Genomic DNA, 21,198 nt, shown 5'->3' on the forward strand with positions numbered 1-21,198 from the left:
AGAAAGGCTCAGCTCTGTCAGGGCATCTGCTTTGTGCCCACGGGCTCCACCTTAGGAGGGCTGCAGTCTTTGACAGCCAGGGCAGGGGGTGGCTTATGGTGGAAGAAGGGACCCGTGTTTGGGTGGGTTCTCCAAGAAACAGACCCACGATGAGCTTACACATGCAGAGACTTGGCATGCAAAGATTTTGTTAGAGGAATCAAGGATGAGAGAAAGCAAAGGTGGGGTGGCGATGCTGAGGAAGGCTGGGGCCGGTCAGATGGCAGTGTGAGTGCAACGCTGCGTGAAGGAGAGAGGGTGGAAGCATCCCAGGCTGCCGTGCACCCTCAGGAAGTTTCAGCAAGGCCACCAGGGAATTCACGAGTCAAGGCTGGCCATCAGAGGAGTCCTGAGTCTCCCAGCAGCAGACCTGCCTCAGTTTCCCAGTCACATTCAGCGGTTGGCTGAGAGCAGCTCATGGTGATGGAATCATGCACATTTGTGCCAATGGATTTCAGAAGGCAGGAACTGGGGGCCCCTGAGTCAACTTAGCCCCCTGGAGCTGGAGTTCTGTGAGGAGCCCTCTCATGGCCACTCCAGGAAATGTTTGAATGAAACTTGGCATCACTTCTGCCACCCTGGTCTTTAACAGATGTGAAACAAGAGCATGACAACATGGACAAAACACCATGGTTTGTCCATTAGCCACAATGTACTTAAGATGGAACCAATCATGGGCTCGTAGTATCTTGATTAAAGAAGGCTAATGCCAATGTTTCCCATTGTTCTTGTTTGGCACCTGGGATATTTTTAATACCCCTGGGGCAATGTTCATACGCAGAAGCTGGAGAGGTGGAAGGGATCTCTTCATTTTGCATGGTGGGACAGGGGAGATTATAAATGGGCAGAAGGGAAAGGACTCCTTGTACATAAACTAGGACATCCCTGTGTAGAGGTTCCCATGGGCATCCCAGAGGGGCAGTGTCAGTTTGGGTCAGTCTACTTCTTAAGAAGCAGACACTAAGATGGAATTAGACACGCAAGAGATTGATTGACTGGGGGACACATCTGTGAAAAGTAAAGAGAACGCCTTCAGAGTACAGCTCAGACCTGATACCTGTGGGAGGAGTGAGGGGAGGAAGGAGGCCTGGGGAGGAGGAATCTCAGGGAAGCCTAGCAGATGGGGATCTTCAAGGTAAAGGAGCATTCGCTCTGCTCAGTGATGGGCTGGAAGCAGCTTGAGGAGTGCAGTGGGGGTGCTGGGGGCTCCCTGTGAGGGCTGAAACTGATCAGAGTATGTACAATGCTGTACACCAGTTTCTCTCTATGCGGCAGGTTGTCTTGAAGGGAGATCAGAGCAGCGTACTTTGTGGCTGCACAGTGTTCCCTCTTGGGGACATCTCTTTCCTCCCATTGCCTCCATCTCCCTCTCCCCACACCGTGTAGCTCCTTAGTCTCTTCTCCTTCAGACCTCAGCATCCCTTCTCCCTGGTCTGTCCGACTCTCCCCCACCTCAGCCTCCATTTGTGTCATGAAACTCTATGGGCCCCATCCAGGTGCACAAAAGTCACAGCTAGGCTCTCTCCTGCCCACTCTGCTGTGTGGAGGTGGAGGGGAGAACCCTGAGTCCTGAGGATGGAGGCGTGGAGAAAAGAAATTGGGATGGTCTTGACTCAAAGCGACAGCTCATTTTCTTTTTTCTTTCTGATTTTCCTTTGTCAGCCTTGGACATCTGAAAATAAACTGGTCCTCTGGCACCATGAGGGTTAATCTCTGCCATTAACCTCCCCTGGCTTGCAAGAGATGTCCTTCCTGCAGGCACAACAGTGGGACAACATGTTGCTAATAGAGAGTCGGTAACCTGAATTGCATCACAAAACAGCTCTGGTAAATTAGCCTTGGGAAGTGTCCTGCCCACTTGCTGGGTATATTTTTCCTTGTATGTAGCAGGGGGAAGAGGGAAGGGCTGTCCAGCTCCCAAGCAACTCCTGAAACTCTGTCTTCCATTCAGAAGGCTGGACTTTGCATCACTCAACTTTGTTTCTTTTCACATGTTCCCAATTCTAACCCTAAATAGATTTAATATAAAATAAACCCCACCCCAAATTAAAATAGTATATTATTTGTGCTTTACAGGAGTCTCAGAAATCACTTTCAATAATCTCTGTGTAAAGTTTTAAAACCCTAAACTAGAGTTAAACTTGTGGAAAAGAAAGGAAGAAGTGAAGGGTTAACACCAACTCACAGTAAGTATTTTACTTTGTAATAATACTGCTGTATTTCTTTCTTTACAAAAAAAGCATGCATTTACAATCCTTGATGATCACAACAACCCCTTGATAATAAAATTAAGTTTATGACATGTATTACTGAAAACCTTAAAATGAGGCATCTAGAGCCCAGAGTGATTAAGAAACTTACCCAAGGTCACACAGGAAGTGATTAGGAAAGCTGGAATTACAACTCTTTGGCCTTTTGGATCAGACCTCTATGCTGAAAAAGAATCCTGAGTTTCAAGTCTGGAAGATGAGGAAGGAAGCCATGATGTTTGGGGACAGAGTGTGCCTTCTATAGCTCAAGATAAAATTCTGTTCTAGGAAGCAGCTCAGATTTCTTAAATACCGAGATTTGATCCCAAGTCAATGACCAATAAAAGCTTATTATTTGCAACGATGTCAGACTCTGGTCCAAGAGTTTAATCTTTCTAATCACATAATACATTATTCAAGAAAGAAAGGTCCAGAAAAGCATCCCTAAAGACTCAAATATCCCAAGGAGCAAAAAACATAGACAAGACAAAGCTCCAAAGACTCCTAACGGTGGAAATAGCTGTCAGATGTTATGGGGAAGGGAGCTGATGGGTTCCCACAGGCTATTAACAAACCATGAAGAAGTCCCTTAGCCTTTGGACCTGGAGTTCTCAACCCTGGCTGCACATTAGAATCACCTGGGAAGCTTCTGAAACTCCCAATGCCCAAGACATACCCAGGACCCTTTATATCAGAATCTCCCAGCGATGGAAGCCTGGTGTTGGGAAGTCTTTAAGGCTTCCCAGCTGACACCAATGTGTAGCCAAGGTTAAGAACCATGGTTCTAGGACCTAACACATAAGTTGAATGAATAGATGGATGAATGAATATCAGCAACAGAATTGAAAAAAGAAGAAACAATTAAGAAACTAAATTTGATGTTATTTACTCAGATGGAAGACCCTGAGGTCCTCACTCAAAATGCGTACGCTGTTCATGCAGAAGCAGTTCTATGAAGTTTGGATGTCAAGATCCTCAGCTCACAACAGGGATGAGAAGAGAAGATGGTTCTCTGTGGAGCAGAGTCACCAACAATAGCAGGAAGGACAAATGTGACAGCCTGAAAGACAAGTAAGAAATGCAAATCCTACTGCTATGGTGGAATGTGTCCCCCTAAATTCATGTGTTGGCAACTGAATCCCCAGTGCTAGTGTTGAGAGATGGGTGGTATTAATCACCTTTAAGAGGTGATTAGGTCATGAGGCTCTGCCCTTATAAATGGATTAATGTCGTTAGGGTGGGAGAGGGTTGGTTATCCCAAGAGTGGGTTCTGATAAAAAGGATGAATTTGGCATCCTTCCCCTTTCTCTTTCTCACATGTACTCTATCATCCTTCCACCTTCCACCATGGGATGACCAGTAAGGCCCTCACCAGATTGTAGCCTCCTTGACCTGAGACTTCGCAGCCTCCAGAATGTAAGAGATAAATCTTTGTTCTTTACAAATTACCCAGTCCTTGGTATTCTATTATAACAACACAGACTAAGACACCTATAAAGCAGGAGACAGAACTCAACGAAGAGTTGTCTGGGGCCCTTTAATACCAGGGTAAACTGACCTGCCCAGCCCAGTTTCCCTGGAGGCGTCATTGTATTAGCAGAACAGTGCAGTTAATTGGTGTTTGGGTGCCTGAGTCACCCAGCCGAGGCGAAGTTCTGTTCTGTCTACACTGTGTAAGAACTCACAGGAGGACGGGCAGAGCACTCGACTTCCTCAGCACTGGCTATCACAGACTGCCCTTACTAGAACTGCATCTGTTTTTGGAAGCCTGGGTGGGTCTAATAGTTGGTAAAAGCAGCATGTTAAAGTTGGCAGCAGAAACTGCCTCCTAAGAGAATCACTTCCTAAGAGGAGAATATGAAATTTCTCATTGAGGCAGTCTGTCCCCTTCTGTCCCTTTGTCAGGGAAAGCCTCTCTCTGGGGGAAAGCAAAGGTGGAGCTAGGGGTGCATAGACCTCTGTGGAGAGAAAACCTGAATTTGGCAAAGTGGTCCTCTTACAGATTTCTTAGACTGAGGAGTTAAGATTTTTCTTGGTTTTGCAAATTCAGTGTCTCTTTTGGCAGACATTTGTTATTAAAAGAGATCTGTACTTTCTCAGCAGGGAGTGACATTGTTCTGTGTCCTTAAGATATTGCCTGTTCTGGGGAGTTGGGTATGTTCTCCAACAAGCTGGAGACCTAGATCTGTGTTTCCATGGGAACAGGAGGCCTCTGCAGACTTGAACTTGACCTCACACTAAAGGAAAGCCTGTGCGAAGGAAGAGGACTATCTTAGAGGCAGTCATTTAAGTCTGAGTGCCCCAGAACACAGGGATGTTGGGTGGCTACTTTCCAGTGCCATTTCATTTGTCCCATTCAAGGCCGTAATGCAAGCTTGGGGAGGAGGAACTCCCCTGAGAAAAGATACCATCCCTGCTGATAATCCTACTAACCTGATTCTAGGTCAGTAAATGAAAACTTGAAAGGTGAATTTCAGACTGGAGAAGGCAGCGGGGAAAGAGACTCATGTCTGTTTTTCTCAGCCCCATGGCAGTGTAGGGTAATGTGGGGCTGGCCCTGACATCGGGAAGACAGTTAAGAGCCAAACATGGTAAGGAACTCTGGGGCTGGGTCAAGGCTGGAAGCTCAGAGCCACATCTGTTTGGAAGTATCAGCTGTTCTTTGGGTTGTATTTTCTTTTCTCTGTCCCCTGAACAATACATCAAGGAAGTTTGGCTACAAGTACCTGCCTGGCCCCTGAGATGCTTTGGGGAGAATGGGGAAGGCAGGTCCTACATTGGAAGGGAGCACCAAAGATGGCAAGAGAGTTGCTATAAGCAGGGGTCACCAGCAGAGGGCAGAGGGCAGAGGTGCCCAATGGAGCAGAGAGAGCTCAATGGCCATGAGCGGCAAAGGGTGCAGTGGGGTAGCAGTCAAAATGCAGGCTGAGGGGGATGTGGGCATGTGGGCAACGGCATCAGGGCGCTCACAGAACTGTTTACAGGATACAGTGAAGGGCACCAATCCCTGACAATTAGCAAGTCAGGATCGAAGCCAACATAATTCGAGTATTTCATGGAATCAATACCTAACTACAAACAGTTGGGTCTTCAACATGTGGGAAACACTGGGAATTGAAGACTTGTGTTCAGAAATTCTATTCACCAGCTCCCAGCTATGGGACTTCAGGCAGTGCACCCGCACCACCCAGTCTCGGCTCCTCACACGACAAACAGGTGCCTGACATTTACCCTACAGACCTCTTGAGGTTGTTGTTTTAAGTAGCAAAGGCAATAAAGCTCACATATATTTTGTAAATGGTAAAATACTTTGCAGACTTAACAAATTATTTTATCTTGGAAAGTTTTTCCAACTGAAATGATGAACCAGGTTAAACATTTTTTGACTTTTACCTGTGACCCTAACAGGCACTCCGGGGGATTCTATCTGGCAAGTGTGGGAAACACAGCTGTCATCTCTCCTGGTCCACCAGCCTCCCATGGGGAGAAGGACAGTCCCTAGGAGGCAGCCCATGGATATAGGGAGGAGGTGTGGGGTGGCACACTCATCTCTGACTTACAGGAAAAACAGAAGCTGTCTCTAAAGCAAATAAAATGCAGAAAATGCAGCTCAGCATATAACCAAGATAACCAAGCAGAGAAAAATATTTAAGTCACAAATTGGCAGTTTAAGGAATATCAACATTCTGAGGGAAAATTCAGGAGACAGTTGATGAATCCACAAGTTCTTACTCAATTAACTTTAATTGGCTAGTATCTGATAGGCAGCTGTTTTAGGCAGGGCACGATGGAAGTTATAATGTTAAACAGAAATAGATGTCAGCTTTGCCCTTAAGGAATCATATATATATATACATATATATATATATATATATATATTTTTTTTTTTTTAAGAGACTGAGTCTTGCTCTGTCATCCAGGCTGGAGTGCAATGGCATCATTATAGCTCACTGCAGCCTTGAACTTGTGGGCTCAAGCAATCTTCCCACCTCAGCCTCCCAAGTAGCTGTGACTACAGGTGTGTACCATCACACCCAATTAATTTTTAAAATTTTTGTAGAGACAGAGTCTTGCTATTTTGCCCAGATTGGTTTCGAACTCCTGGCCTCAAATTATCCTCCCGCCTCAGCCTCCCAAAGCACTGGGATTACAGGAGGAGCTGCAATTTTTGAGGGAGGAAAATTCACATGTGCAAGAGCAGCAACAGGCCAAACATGAGCCATGAGATCCTACACCTATACCATCCAATATGGGAGCAGGCCATGAGCCACATATGGCCAGTGAACTCTAGAAATTCAGGCCACTTTGAGAGGTGCTGCACATGTAAAATACACTCCAGAGTCCAAAAGCTTGGTACAAAAAAAGAGAATGTAAAATGTCTCATTAATCAATTTCACACTGATTACATGTTGGAGTGATATTTTTAGTACATTGGGTTAGATAAAATATATTAGCAAGTTTTTTTTAAAAAATGCTTTTCATTAAACATCAGTTATCTGATAAATTTATTTATGTGGGATTCTCCTACCCAAATAAGCTTTAATTAGATGTTGTTGTGCTCCTGTTAAATTCAATTCTGTGGAGTTTAGCACCATTGCCAAGAGCCTCCTTCTTAGCACATCTCTTCTTCCTCCTTTAGTGGCAGTTCTCAAAATGTAGTTAGAAAGCAGAGACTCTGTTTTCACCTGAATTTAATCTAAATCTGATTCCAATCAAGATCCAGATAAAATGCTTGTTACTTATCTCAGCAGCTAGTTTCCCAGATTCAGGGAGTAACATAAAACACCTGCCTAAAACACCTGCCTAACAATAGCAGCATTCTAATGTTTTGAATGCCCTGGGCCAGGGACACTTTTTGTCACTATTCAGTTTCAGCCACCAATGAAAACTCCTTCTCCTTAGCTACGTGGTATAGATGGTTGACTAACTGGTTGAAAAACAGTCTGGTTAGCATCTTGGAAGCTTCCTGAGCATGTGTACCACTCAGTCATACCTTCACTGTGCTTACAAGAGCACCTGTTGCATATGTAGTCGGTGCCCCACAAGTAGTTGTATTGATAAATTCTAAACGTTGCTATTGCTATTCTTTTTTTTTTTAAAGGGTCTCCTTTTTTTTTTTTTTTTTTTTTTTTGAGATGGAGTCTCGCTCCGTCGCCCAGGCTGGAGTGCAGTGGCGCGATCTTGGCTCACTGCAAGCTCCGCCTCCTGGGTTCGCGCCATTCTCCTGCCTCAACCTCCTGAGTAGCTGGGACTACAGGCGCCCGCCACTATGCCTGGCTAATTTTTTGTATTTTTAGTAGAGACGGGGTTTCACCGTGTTAGCCAGTATGGTCTCGATCTCCTGACCTCGTGATCCGCCTGCCTCGGCCTCCCAAAGTGCTGGGATTACAGGCGTGAGCCACCGCACCCGGCCTAAATGTTGCTATTCTTTAAAAGCTAAAGTCCAGCCCCTGAAAGAAGCCTGGAGGCTAATGTTTTCTCTTTCAAATGGTTAGTGATGAAAACTGAACCCTTTGGAGATTCTGATTTTATTCTGCTTATAAAAGCTGCACTAAACTTGAACTTCACTGGATAGGGTGGATTGTATGCAGGTCCTGATAAAATCCCTACACACTTTCCCTCCCTTCTAGGCTGACCTGCCCTGCCTGCAGCCCACAAGCCACCCCCTTCTTTTCCCACGCATGGCCCGAAGCTACGAGCTCTCAGAGTTTTTCCTTTTTGCAGCACGAGATGACACAAAGATAGGTTCTGGCAGCTGCAGGTACGTTCACCTTAGCAATTCTAGAAAATGCCTTGTAATTACTAAGCAGAAAGCATGCAATCTGAGGGGACTGGAGAACTAAGTCTTCACATAAAATCTGCTTCTATGTGGCATTTTATATCTTCTAGTGTGATGGGGAAATGGGAATGCTTTGAACAGCTGACCAGATGAATTTTAAACAAGAATTGGTAAAAATTGGACTATTAGAGATTTTGAGCATTTTCTTGTGTTTATTGGCCATTTGTGCATCTTTTGTGAAGTGTCTGTTGAGGTTTTTTTTGCCATTTTAAATTGGGTTGTTTGTCTTTTTATTGTTGGCTTGTATGCATTCTTTAAAAATTGACATGTAATTAAAGCCTAAAAGCATTCTTTATATATTTTGGATACAAGTCATTTGTCAAATATATGTGTTCCAAGCATTTTTTCCCAGCCAGTGGTTTGTCATCTCTTTTCATGAGCTGAAATTTTACATTTTGATAAAATCCAATTTTTTTTATGGTTAGTGCTTTTTGTGTTCTGTCGAAGGACTCTGCCCACCCCAAGGTCATGACATTATTATGTTTTATTTGAGTAATTTTGTGGCTGTGGTTATTACATTTAGGTGTATGATCTATTTTGAATTAACTTTTATAAACGGAGTGAGATAGAGATTGGAGTTCATTTTTTTCCACACATATATCCAGTTGTTCCAGCAATATTGTTAAAAAGACTTTCCTTTCCCTATTGAATTAGCACCAACAACTGGAAACAATCCAAATGTCCAGATATAGGTAAATGGATAAACACATTTTAGTCTATTCAGTAGAATAATGGAATAATGAAATACATTCCATCATTGGATTCTGATTCCAGTAATAGAATACATTCATGGAACAATGGAATATATTCAGCAATTTTTTTTAAAGAGCAAACTATAAATACATGCAACAAGCTGAATGAATCTCAAAGACATTATTTGAATGAAAGGAGCTAAAAGCAAGAGTTCTTACTGTATGCTTCCACATACATGAAATTCTAAAACAGACACAACTGATTCTATAGTAACAGAAAGAAAATCAGCAGTTGCCTGGTTGAGGGTAGGGATGGAAACTTTTCTGGCATGATGAAAATGTTCTATATCTTGTTTTGAGTGTTGGTTACATGGACATTTACAATTGTCAAAGTTTATTTGTTTGAAACATCTAAGGGCTACACGTTTCATTGTGTGTTAATTACACCTCCATTTAAAATATATTAAAGAAAAAAAGGATTAGAATGTGAACCTTCCTGGACTGTACCCAATAAATAGCAAAATTCCTGTCTCTCCACAGATGCCTTGCTGTTGGAGGCTGGGAAAGGAAGATGAAACTGTGCAGAGCCCTTGACTTCTCCCTCTTCTTAAGACTGTGGGATAAATTTTTCAAAACATTGGCTAGGAGACTTGCATTCAAAACCAGCTGAGTAAATAATAGGGCTTTGGTGAGCTGTTTTTTCCCTTCTGTGTTTGGAAATTTGAGTCTGGTGTATCTTTTTCAAGCACATCTCATTTAGAGGATAATTTACATTTGCACAAAATCATGGCTACAGCCCATCTGCTCAACGATTATGTAAGATCCAACACTCATTAGAGTGTGACATGCATTGATCTTAGTGAGCATATGAACTTGTGTGCTTGGGATTCAAGTTCTTCTAAAATAACTTCCAGCACCAACCAGCTACCATAGCCTGTTGTTTCGGACATTTTCCTTGGAACATGACAGTTAATATCCATTTGAAAGAAACTAAATTATTGGGGGGCTTTAAATTCCTAATGGCTATAGCAGATTTTCTGGTAGAGTTAAGCAAGATAGTGTTGGCAGTTGTGAAAGGGTGGAGGCTAGAAGGAGAGCTGTTTGTTATTTGTACCTGATGGTTTTATCACCAAAGAGTATTTGTAATAATGAAACAGCTGGAGCAGTAACATGATTCATATTAATATATGCATGTAAATGGGTTAGGAATGGAATTAACATAATTTCTGTGCTCTGGTTTTCCCTTAGAAGTGGAGACTACTGGTTTATTTACAGTCTGCAATGAGCACAGCCAGGCAGTTCTGCTGCTGGACAGATGGCAGGGAAGGCCAGGCCATGTGCTGTGGATCAGGGGGTGAATGTGAACATGATGGTGGATGGCACAGCTCTGCTAAGGGGCTGGCCAGGAGCAGGGAGCAGATGAAAACAAAGGTTCCTTTTTGTCTCCCAGAGTTCTTAGCCCTTCCCATTTAATCCCTTTGTCCTAGTTCCTCCTGCCAGGGCTTTGCAGAGAAGGGGAGTGGGGAGACACAGGGAGAGGCCTGGACCAGGGGTTCCAAGGCAGACCCTCATGGGAGGAAGTGACCAGAGGAGGGGCTGCAACCACTAGACTCAGGGCACTGTCAGGAAGCAGGAACTGTGACCAGGTGAGAAGGTGGGCTCAGAGACACTGGAGAGGAAGGACAGGTCGGGGAAATGGTCCACAGGCCAGTCAGCCTCTCAACGCCGAGGGAGGCAGGCAGTGAGAGGGCCCAGGAAACACCCTGCTGTCAGGACAGAAATCTGGCCGGGGGACAGAAAGTTGAGTGTGATGCACCAGGAGACTTTGAAGCCTGTGATACCAAGAGGAAATCCTAGGCCATTTAGCAAAGAACAGAATTTGGCCCCACGACACAGAGGCCTGTGGGAGGAAAGTGAATGCCTAAATAGAAAACAGGCCTGGGGAAGCCACTATTGGGTGGTCTTCTGTATTTTTTCCCTCTCTGTCTTCCATTATAATTCATCTCCTTCCCAGGCGAAGTTCATTCCCACAATAAGAGAGGAAAAGCCCCCAGTCAGAAGGGAAGAAGCCTCCATCCCCAGCCCATGTCTGTCTGTCTCATTTGTGTGTGTGTATGTCTTGGGGGGAAGTGTATAGGTAAATGGAGAAAGATACTGAAAGTGTTACAGTGATGGTTGTCCCCAACGTGGGAACATGGAGTAAGAGGGAAAGTCATTTGAGGAACTGCCCAGCTGTTCTCCACCATGGCTGCACCATTTACATTCCCACTAGCAATGTATAAGAGTTACAATTTATCCCCATCCTCACCAATACTTTTCATTTTCTGTCTTTTTCATCTTAGCCATCCTCATGAGTGTAAAATTGTGAGTTTAATTTGTATTTTTCTAACGACTAATGAGGCTGAGCATCTTTTCACGTGCTTACAGGCTATTTATATATCTTCTTAGAAGAAATGTCTGTTTAAATCCCTTGCCCATTTTTAAATTGTTTTTAAAAAATTGTTAAATTGTAAGAATTCCATGTATATTCTGGATACAAATTCCTTGTCAGTAGACAATGGGCAAATATTTTCTTCCATTCTGTGGGGTGTCCTTTCACTTTCTTGGTAGTGTCCTTTGAAGCACACACATTTTTAATTTTGAAGGAGTCCAACTTAACTATTTTTCTTTGGTTGCTTGTGCTTTAGGCATCACATCTAAGAAACCATTGGCTACTCCAAGGTCATGAAGATTTATGCTCATGTTTTCTTCTAAGTGTTTTATAGTTTTATCTTTTACATACAGGTCTATGATCCATTCTGTGTTAATTTTTGTATATAGTGTGAGATGGGGTTGAAAATTCATTTTTTAGCATGTGTTTATGCAGTTGTCCTAGCACCATTTGTTGCAAAGACTCTTCTTTCTCCATTGAATTGTCTTTGTGACCTTGTCAAAAATTAATTAACCATAAATATAAAGATTTGTTTCTGGACTCTCAATCCTATTCCATTGATCTGTATATCTATCCTTAGGCCAGTATCTTCCAGAGGCAAAAGATCATCAGGGTGGCTTTTAGCAGTGGGAATCCCAGAAGAGCCCACAAGGCACCCAATAGACACTGTCGTTTCAGAGAGTGCAAAGTCAGCTCCCATGGTACCAGTGAAGGACTCTACAGGTGCTAGAGGATTTCTGGATGCACCACGAAAAGGGGACAGGACTCTTAGATGGGAATAGAGTAGACTTTTTTCTTTACTCCCCGTTACCAACAAGGTGGGGGCAAGTCTTTGCACTCAGCAGTAACTTGAGCACATGAGTTTTGCCCTAGACATTCTAAAGTGTTGTTTAGTGACATAGAGGATATGTATAGGACTTGATGACAGTTTTGCTTTGACTCTGGCCATAAGTACTTTTCTGGCTACATCTTATTCTTGCACTTGTTCTGCCTTGTCTTCCCAGCAGATCTCAGATTCTCTATCCCTGCCTCTCCCTGGCTCCGTGTTGCACTGGGGTCCACAGTTCAGCTCAGCCAGGGTGTGTGACGGCTAACTCTCCTCATGCCTCCAGCTCTCCCTTGACCATCTCCACTCTGATATTCCCAGATGCACTGGTTTCCTGGGGCTGCTGTAAAAAATTATCACAAACTTAGTGGCTTAAAACAACACAAATTTATTCTCTCACGGTTCTGGAAGTCAGAGTTTGAAATTAGTTTCATTGGATGAAAGTCAAAGTGTGGTAGGGCTGGTTCCTTCTGGAAGCTCTAAGGGAGAATCTATTTCCTTGCCTTTTTTACTTCTAGATGCCACCTACATCCCTTGGCTCAGGTCCCCTTCCTCCATATTCAAAGCAGCCGTGAAGTATCTTGCTTCTATAGTTGTATGTCTTCTGTCTTATATGGTCAAAGCTCCCTCTGCCCTCCTCTTATAAGGACACTTATGATTACATTTAAGACTTGGATAATCCAGGATGATGTCTCTATCTCAAGCTCAACTTAATCACACCTGCAAAGTCCCTTTGCTATATAAGGTAACACTCACAGCTTCTGGGGACTAGGACAACAAGGCATTAGTCAGCTTTCCACACCAGGTGGGATGCGTGCAGCTGTACTGGCTAATCAGAGCTGATGCCTGTTCTGACTGGTTGGGGTCTGTGCCAGGTGTCTATATTTTACTTCGCTCTGAGCAGTTGTCAAATATTTTGAATATGATCCGTGTTGTCAGCCTTCTTTGTTAAAGAGATGAGTAGACATGAATCTGTAGAAGCCTGGGGAAACAAAGTGTGAAACTGATTGGTGTCCTCCTGTAAAAAAGGCAAGTGTGAGTCAAGAAAAGGAAAATCATACACTAGAAAAGTCCAGGGACGGGTCAGTCATATAGATCTGAAATATCTGAGATAGTTAAGAGAAAAGCCACAGAAAAGTGAAGAGCAAAGCGTCTTGGCCTGCTGAGCAGGTAATAAACAATAGAGAGCTTCCTGCAGTTTCAATTTAACCTGAATCCCACGTAGAGAGACAGCCTGGAGCCAACCAAAAAGGGCTTGTTTCTGTGCAAGAAAGATATGGCAGAGCCTAGGGCCAGCCTGGAAGCTGGACTCCGGATGAGACTGAACAGAACGAGCTAGAACTGAGATGCAAATGTAGGACATTTATTTCCCACACAGGTCTCTGAACCTGTACAGCAACTCCTGCCCTCCTTTGGTGGCATTGCCTCCCAGAGAGTAATCACTGGATCCATCAGTCACACAGAATCATTCCGGAGAATGGAGGTTCTGAGCCTCTTCCCATGATCATCAGACCCTCTGGGGGTGGGATTCTGGAATCTACATTTTAATAAGAACAGATAATTCTTAACATGCTAAAGTTCCCAGGCAGGAGCACTGTAACTGTTATATTTGAGGAGACTTAGGAGCATAATCTTTCATAGGATTCTGTACAAATTGTTTGGAGTCAGCCATGAATGCAAGTGAAATAGTCGTAACCGTCATGGGGAGAGACCCCATAGTCATGTGAGACGTGAAGGTTTCTACCGCACTGGCCAACTGTGATTGATTGATGGTGGATACCTGGATCATGGTGTTGAGATAAATGATGAGGCTTTGCCTGAGCTGGGACAGGAAGAGAGCAGCAATTAATTAGTAATGTCTGCCATGGCTATAGGTTGGAGATGGTAGTTGGTGGTGAACAAGTGCCTCCTATCTGCCATTTTCTCCTAGAAAGACCTCACTGTACCTTCTCATTTTATGATGAGATGAAATGTACATACAAAACACTGGATAGAAACATACATGTACAGTTTGAAGAACAAAAATAAAACAATTCTTTAAAAATTATCTCTAGAGAGCTGGTTCCAACATCTCCTTGGGTAACACGTTGCATTGTCTCACAACTTGCTTAATGTCTAATTTAAATAAATCCCTTTTGGCACAGTTTAAGTCCAGTCCCTTTCATTCTATCCTCAGAGAAAAACAGAACAGCTGCTCCTGCTCTCCTATTCAATATGCTTCCCTATTTTAAAGAATTCAGTTCTTCAGAAAAAAATTAATGAGACTCTTCTATTTTAATGAGTTACTTGTTTGGTGGATTGGCACTTTTCCTCCCCCAAGCTCAACATTCTTGGTTACAGAAATGAATTAGAATAGAACATTGAGAGTAGAAGGAATTTAGATGTCATTCAATTCTCTGTTTTCACAGATGGGACAAGAGGCCCAGGGAAATGGAGGACCTGACTTGCTCACACAGCAGAATCAGAACTAAGACCCGACCATCCTACCTTTCAACTGAGAGTAACTTCTACCAGATCACGATATTTGGATACGTAGTGTGTTTTGAAGTTGGAGAAGAAATCTAATACCAAACATGTATTGGGGTTTATTTTCCATCATCTCAGAGGCTTCCATTCTCCAGCTTCTGAGTCTTTTTGTTTGTTTTTGTTTTTTTGAGACATGGTCTCACTTTATCACCCAGGCTGGAATGCAGTGGTACGATCTCCACTCACTGTAGCCTTGACCTCCCAGGTTCATGTGATCCTCCTGCATCAGCCCCCCAAGTAGTATGGACTACAGGCACATGCCACCATGCCTGGCTAATTTTTGTATTTTTAGTAGAGATGAGATTTCACCATGTTGCCTAGGCTGGTCTTGAACTCCTGGACTCAAATGATCTGCTTGTCTTGGTCTCTTAAAGTGCTAGGATTACAGGCATGAGCCACTGTGCTGGGCCTGGCTTCTGAGTCTTTTTGCCAGAGGGCTTCAGACCCACACCTGGGGCAGGCCAAAAGCACTGGGGGCTTCATTCCCCAGGAGCAATGCTTAAGGAGTGTGGGTCGGGAATGGGTGGATAAATGCCCCTGGTTCCTCACCACTTCCTTGATGTCATGATTCTGGGGTATGTGTTCCCTGGTGACTCAGAGGCTCCTCAGCAGATCTGATCCCCAGTTGCCCACCCCAGTGACTCTCTTGTTAATGTACCCTTCATGAACTTGCCTTCTGCCCTCTCTCCCTGCCCTGCTTCCTCATTACGCTTTCGGAGATTATCTCCCAAATAAATTATTTATACCCACATCCTTCCTTCAGGACCTTCTTTTGGGGAAAAGCAAACTAAGACCGTACTTATAAGAAAAGAGCATACCAGGAAGCTCGACCAGCGCTGTGAATCCAGAAGATTGCCTGCGAATGGATTTCCAATGCTGTAATCCTCAGGATCAGCTTTGCCACTCACAGAGCCAAGTACAAAGTGAAAATGGGGAGTCCCTGGTTGGGAAAGCACTAAGACTTTCAAGATAATGACAGCAGAGCATTAAACCATGGGCAGAGGCCAGGCATGGGGGCTCACACCTGTTATCCCAGGCTGAAATGGGCAGATGACTTGAGGCTAGGAGTTTGAGACCAGCCTGGCCAACATGGTGAAACCCCATCTCTACTAAAAATACAAAAAATGAGCTGGGCGTGGTGGCATGTGCTTGTAGTCCCAGCTACTGGGAGGCTGAAGCAGGAGAACTGCTTGAACTAGGGAGGCGGGGGTTTCAGTGAGCCAAGATCACACCACTACACACCAGCCTGGGTGACAGAGCGAGATTCTGTCTCAAAAGAAACAAACAAAAAACAAACCCACAGCAGCACTCTCCTGAGTATGCAGCCTGCAGCGTGTGTGACTATACAGGTTGCACAGCCATGAAGCTGGCCCCGTTAATCTTTCTCTGTAAGAATTACTGTAACACTGATGACACCATTTGCTGAGTCATTACTGTGTGCCAGGCAATGTGTTGGACTCTAGATTGCATCATGAATACTGTAGGGAAGGAAAATATTTTTTTCCTCGCTCACCACAAGGTTTATGGCTGAGGCCTTTATAACAAGACAGATTAAACTATACACATTTGTTTAGTATACGTTTCACATGACACAGAAGGCTTTAAAATGAAGACCCAGTCGGGTATCCTGGTGTATGCCTGTGGTCCCAGCTAGTCGGGAGGCTGAGGTGAGAGGACCCTTTGAGCCTGGGAGATCGAGGCTGCAGTAAGCCGAGATCGCACAAATGCACTCCAGCCTGGGTGACAGAGTGAGACCCTCTGTCAAAAAAAAAAAAGAAAGAAAAAAAAAGAAAATTCATCAGTACCCAATGATAGTCACTGTAAATATTGTGTTTCCTTTCAGCCTTTGTTGTTGTTGTTGTTACTGTGTACTCTTTTACATCCACCTTTATCAAAGCTAAGATGATAGGCAGCCTTTTTCATTTAACAACAATGTTAAATTAGTATATTCCCATTTTATTAAAGTTTTTTGAAGACCTTTTCGAATAGCAGCTTATTATGTAACATGTGAACAGTAATTTAACAGTTCTCCCATTCAGAGATGTGTAAATTTGTTCCTATTTTTTCAATTTATCAATAATTTACTGGCACAGCCTTGCACCCGCACTGCAGTGTAAGACAGTGCTCTATGACCTTGTCTCTTTTAGCATTGGTATAAATTTTTAAAAAAATTTTGGATTATTTTATAAGCAATTTATAATTTATAATTTTTATTTATTTATTTTGAGAAAGGGTTTCACTCCTGTCACCCAGGCTGGAGTGCAGAGGTAAGACCACAGCTCACTTCAGCCTCCACCTCCTGGGACCAAGTGATCCTCCCACCTCGGCCTCCTGAAACTACCTGGTGTGTATCACCTCACCAGGCTAATTTTTCTTTTTTGATTTTTTTGTAGAGATGAAGTCTCGCTATGTTGCTCAGGCTGGTCTTAAACTCCTGGACTCAAGCGACCCTCCCACCTCAGCCTCCCAAAATGCTAGGATTACAGGTGTGAGCCACCTTGCCTTGCCTGAAGGAAACTTTTAAAGGCATGTGTCAGAGAGGAGTTTTGAGTAATGGCCTAATGTGTTGGAACTGAGAGTATGCAACTTTACAAAGTGGCTGTTTTAAAGAAAACCACAAACACCTGGACATAAAAGTTTTGAAATATGGATTTTTAAAAACCCATCTATGACTTTGCCATCATCCCCATAGTTAATACTGTAAATGATCAATGACAGAAGAAATCAGGATGTTATGAGCAGGATCTTCAGTGTTTGTAAGGAAACCTGCAGGATGCGTGGCTGGGCTGAACTGTGCCCAAACACACTTTGTTCAGTGCAGTTTAGAAATGGCTTGTGATGGTTGGGTACTGTGTTGCCTTCTTTGCTTTATTAACACTTTAGAAAGCTTTGCACTGTGTGGTAATAAGTAAGTTTTTCTTCTTTTTCTCTTTCTTTCTTTTCTTTTCTTTTTTTTTTTTTTGCAGTTGCATTTTGTTGTTGTTGTTCCCTCATTTGTTTCTGTTATCTTGCATCCACATACCCTTCCTCCTCGGCAGCAATGTTGAAATATCAGGCAAGTGGGTGCTGCACCCCATGATGTGAGGAGAAGGGAGGCAGAGGTTCCCTCTCACTACTCCCTGGTGATGAGAGATGAGCTTAGACCTGGCCAATCGTGTTCTCCACCCAGGATTCTGACTCTCAAGAAGTGATACAAAGATACAGTGAAGACTGACCCCTGCCAAGGCAGCAGGTGTTCAGTGGCCCATAGGGGAACGTCTGGGGGTGGGGCTGTGAGGCAGCGGCAGTGGCCTAGCAGATGGTCCCTCTCTGTGAATTTTGGCAGTGTTCTCGGCTGCTGGTGCTCCTTTTATTCTCAACCCATTTCCCAAGCCATGCTCTTCAATGTTCCCCTTAATTCCATACATCCTTTCCACACATTGTGTTTCCTACTTCAGTTTGCCAGAGTTGACTTGTGTTTGTTGTCACCAAGAAACCCAGACTCTGCTCCTTGTCAATTATGGTGTTTATTTTAATTTGTTTCTAAAACTGAGTATCAAGAATTGGTCAGGAGCTGTATTTCTTTTTTTTGTGTGTGTGAGACAGAGTCTCACCCTGTTGCCCAGGCTGGAGTGCAGTCGTACAATCTCGGCTCACTGCAACCTCCGCCTCGCAGGTTCAAGGGGTTATCGTGCCTCAGCCTCCCAAGTAGCTGGGACTACAGGTTTGTGCCATCATGCCCCATTAATTTTTGTATTTTTAGTAGAGAGGGGTTTTGCCATTTTGGCCAGGCTGGTCTCGAACGCCTGACCTCAGGTGATCTACTCAGCCTCCCAAAGTGCTGGGATTACAGGTGTGAACCACTGCGCCCAGCTGCAAACACCATTTTTATAGGAAATTAAGATGGTCCCCAAAGCACCTTGTTAAGGATCATAATCTGGCATAAACACAGCCCATTTGTGAACTGGAAGCACTTGTCTTCACTGCCTTTTGTCAATACTAAATCCCATTCTGTCTTCGTGTTTTTTTACACAGCCCACATTTCGAGATTTACTCTTTAAAAAAAACCCAAACCTTGTGACATCTTTGTGTCCACAGCCTTTGCCAAGAACTCTGTGCTCATGTTCTTCACTTCTATAAACTTAGCTTCCTGACTCCGCTACCGGACCCTTGCCCGGGACTTTCAACATAGAACTCCTATTCTTTCCAGCCCATGATGATTTCTCAGAGAAACCATCATATGCAGAATTGATCTCCTTCCACCAAGTGTCCTCCCCATCTGCATGCCAGGTCCTAGGCCTGACCTTGTCAGCCATGACCTAGTTTTGCCCAAGCCTACCACAGCAGCATTGACCAAAGAGTCCTCTGTGTTCCAGAGCTTACGAGTTTATTACCAACCAAATATAGATGTTTCCTGTGTCCTCCAGGGAAAGGTTCTTCAAGTATTGCTTTTACAGCAGGGTATATCTGGAAGAGCAAACACGTAAGAACAATACATTCAGGAATATTCTGAAAAAAGGGTAATAGAAAGGACTTGCCCTACTAGCAATTGCAATTTATTAGAAAGCAAACTCATATAAAAATAGGGGTATTGTGGTAATAAACAGGGCAATGGAATAGAGCTTCAGAATGGGAATTAGAACCAGGAGGGAAAGATATCTTCTTCAATACATGGCATCAATGGACAGTTAACTAGCTATTTGGAGAAAAAAGTTCAGCAGGCTCCAACATAGGAGGGTGATATGCTTGATGTAAAGATGCCAACAAATGTAGCCAAGGATATAAAGTTTCTTTAATGGCAGGGGATACTGAAAAGTGTCTGAAAATCATGCCCACACAAAGTGGATTGAGGGCAGCATGCACCCAGGTGGAGGCTCCCAGGCCCCTGCACGTCCCATGAGAACACAGGTGCCTGGAATACCAATCTCCTCCAATGGAATACCAATGCACCCTCCTGTTCTTGGGGGTCTTTGTGCCCTACCTGGACTCTCCTACCTGTTCTGGAGACCCTGGCTATGTGCCTAGTATTCATCAGCTCTAAGCAACTTGTTCAAAACAGCTCTGGGACTTTCTTAAATGTTTGCTGCAAGGCAAGGTAAATTGAAGCTCAACTTCTCAAGATGTGACCGTCTTCGGGCAGGACCAGGCCTCAGGCCTGCTGGAAAGTGCTTCCTCTATTCTCCTATCTCACTCCTTATATCAGAATATCTTCCAGCCAGACCAAAGATTTCTATATATATAATGAATATTGGCAATAATAGTACTAATGTAGAGAAAGCTCTGAGAAAAGCATGAGTAACACATCTGAAAAATGGGCAAAGGATATGAAAAATTCAAAGAGGGCAAAATACAAATGCGAGTACGTGCATGAAGAGATACTGTCATTCTCAAGTGATTACATAAATGCATTTCTAAACAGTGACTCAGCATGTTTTAATGATTAGATTGGCAAATATTAAAAACATTGAGAATCTACAATGTTAGTGAGAGTGTGGTACATAGAAACTCTTATTTACTTTTGGAGAATGTTAGTAAAGTTATCTTGAAAAGGAATTTGGTTGAAACTATCAGAAGTTTAAAGGTAGATTGCTGGTAGGAATTAAAAAATGGTACAACCATTTTGGAAACTAGATACTTTCTTATAAAGTTAAATATACACTTACCATATGAACCAACCAGTCATTACACTCATAGGTGCCCAAGGTCTATGAAAACAAATATCCACACAATGTCATGTACAAAGAAATTTGTAGCAGCTTTATTCATTGTAGCTTAAAACTGAAAACAACCCCAGAGGTCTGTCCACCAAAAGATGCATAAACAAACTGTGACCTACCCATACTGTCCATTCCATCCACTGGATACTACTCTTCAATAAAAAGGAAGGAAGTACTAATATGTGTGACACACGAATCTCAAGGGAAGCCAGAAGCCAGAGCCCATGCTGGGTGTAGAACTCTTCTTTTTAGAAGATCTAGAAAATGGGCCAGGCACACTGGCTCATACCTGCAATCCCAGTGCTTTAGGAGACCAGCCTGGGCAATATAGCAAGACCTCATCTCCACTATAAACTTAAAAAATTTAGCCAGGTGATTTGGCATGCACCTGTAGTCCCAAATACTTGGGAGACTGAGGCGGGAGGATGGCTTGAGCCCAGGAAGTCGAGGCTACAGTGAGCCGTAGTTGCGCCACTGCACTCCAGCTTGGGCTGGAGCAAGACCCTGCCTCATAAAAATAAAAATAAAAATAAAAATAAAAATCCAGAAAACGTAGGCCAATGTATAGTGGCAGAAAGCAGATCAGTGTTTGCCTGGAGCAGGATAAAAATGGGGGGATAGACTACGAATGGGAAAGAAAAATGGAAATATTCTGTATGTTGATAATGCTAGTGGCCTTACAGGTGTATATATTAATATATATTCACAAATGTGTATACATAAACACAGGTATTATATATATATGTTAAGACTCATTAAATTGTACATTTTATATAGGCCCATTTATATAAATTATATCTCAACAAAATTGATTTTATAATTACATCAAAAAGATACCTGTATTGCTATGTTTATTGCAGCACTCTTCACAATAGCAAAGAGATGGAATCAACCTAAATG

This window comes from Pongo abelii, chromosome 17 (assembly GCF_028885655.2).
Source record: "Pongo abelii isolate AG06213 chromosome 17, NHGRI_mPonAbe1-v2.0_pri, whole genome shotgun sequence".
Classification (NCBI taxonomy): Eukaryota; Metazoa; Chordata; class Mammalia; order Primates; family Hominidae; genus Pongo; species Pongo abelii.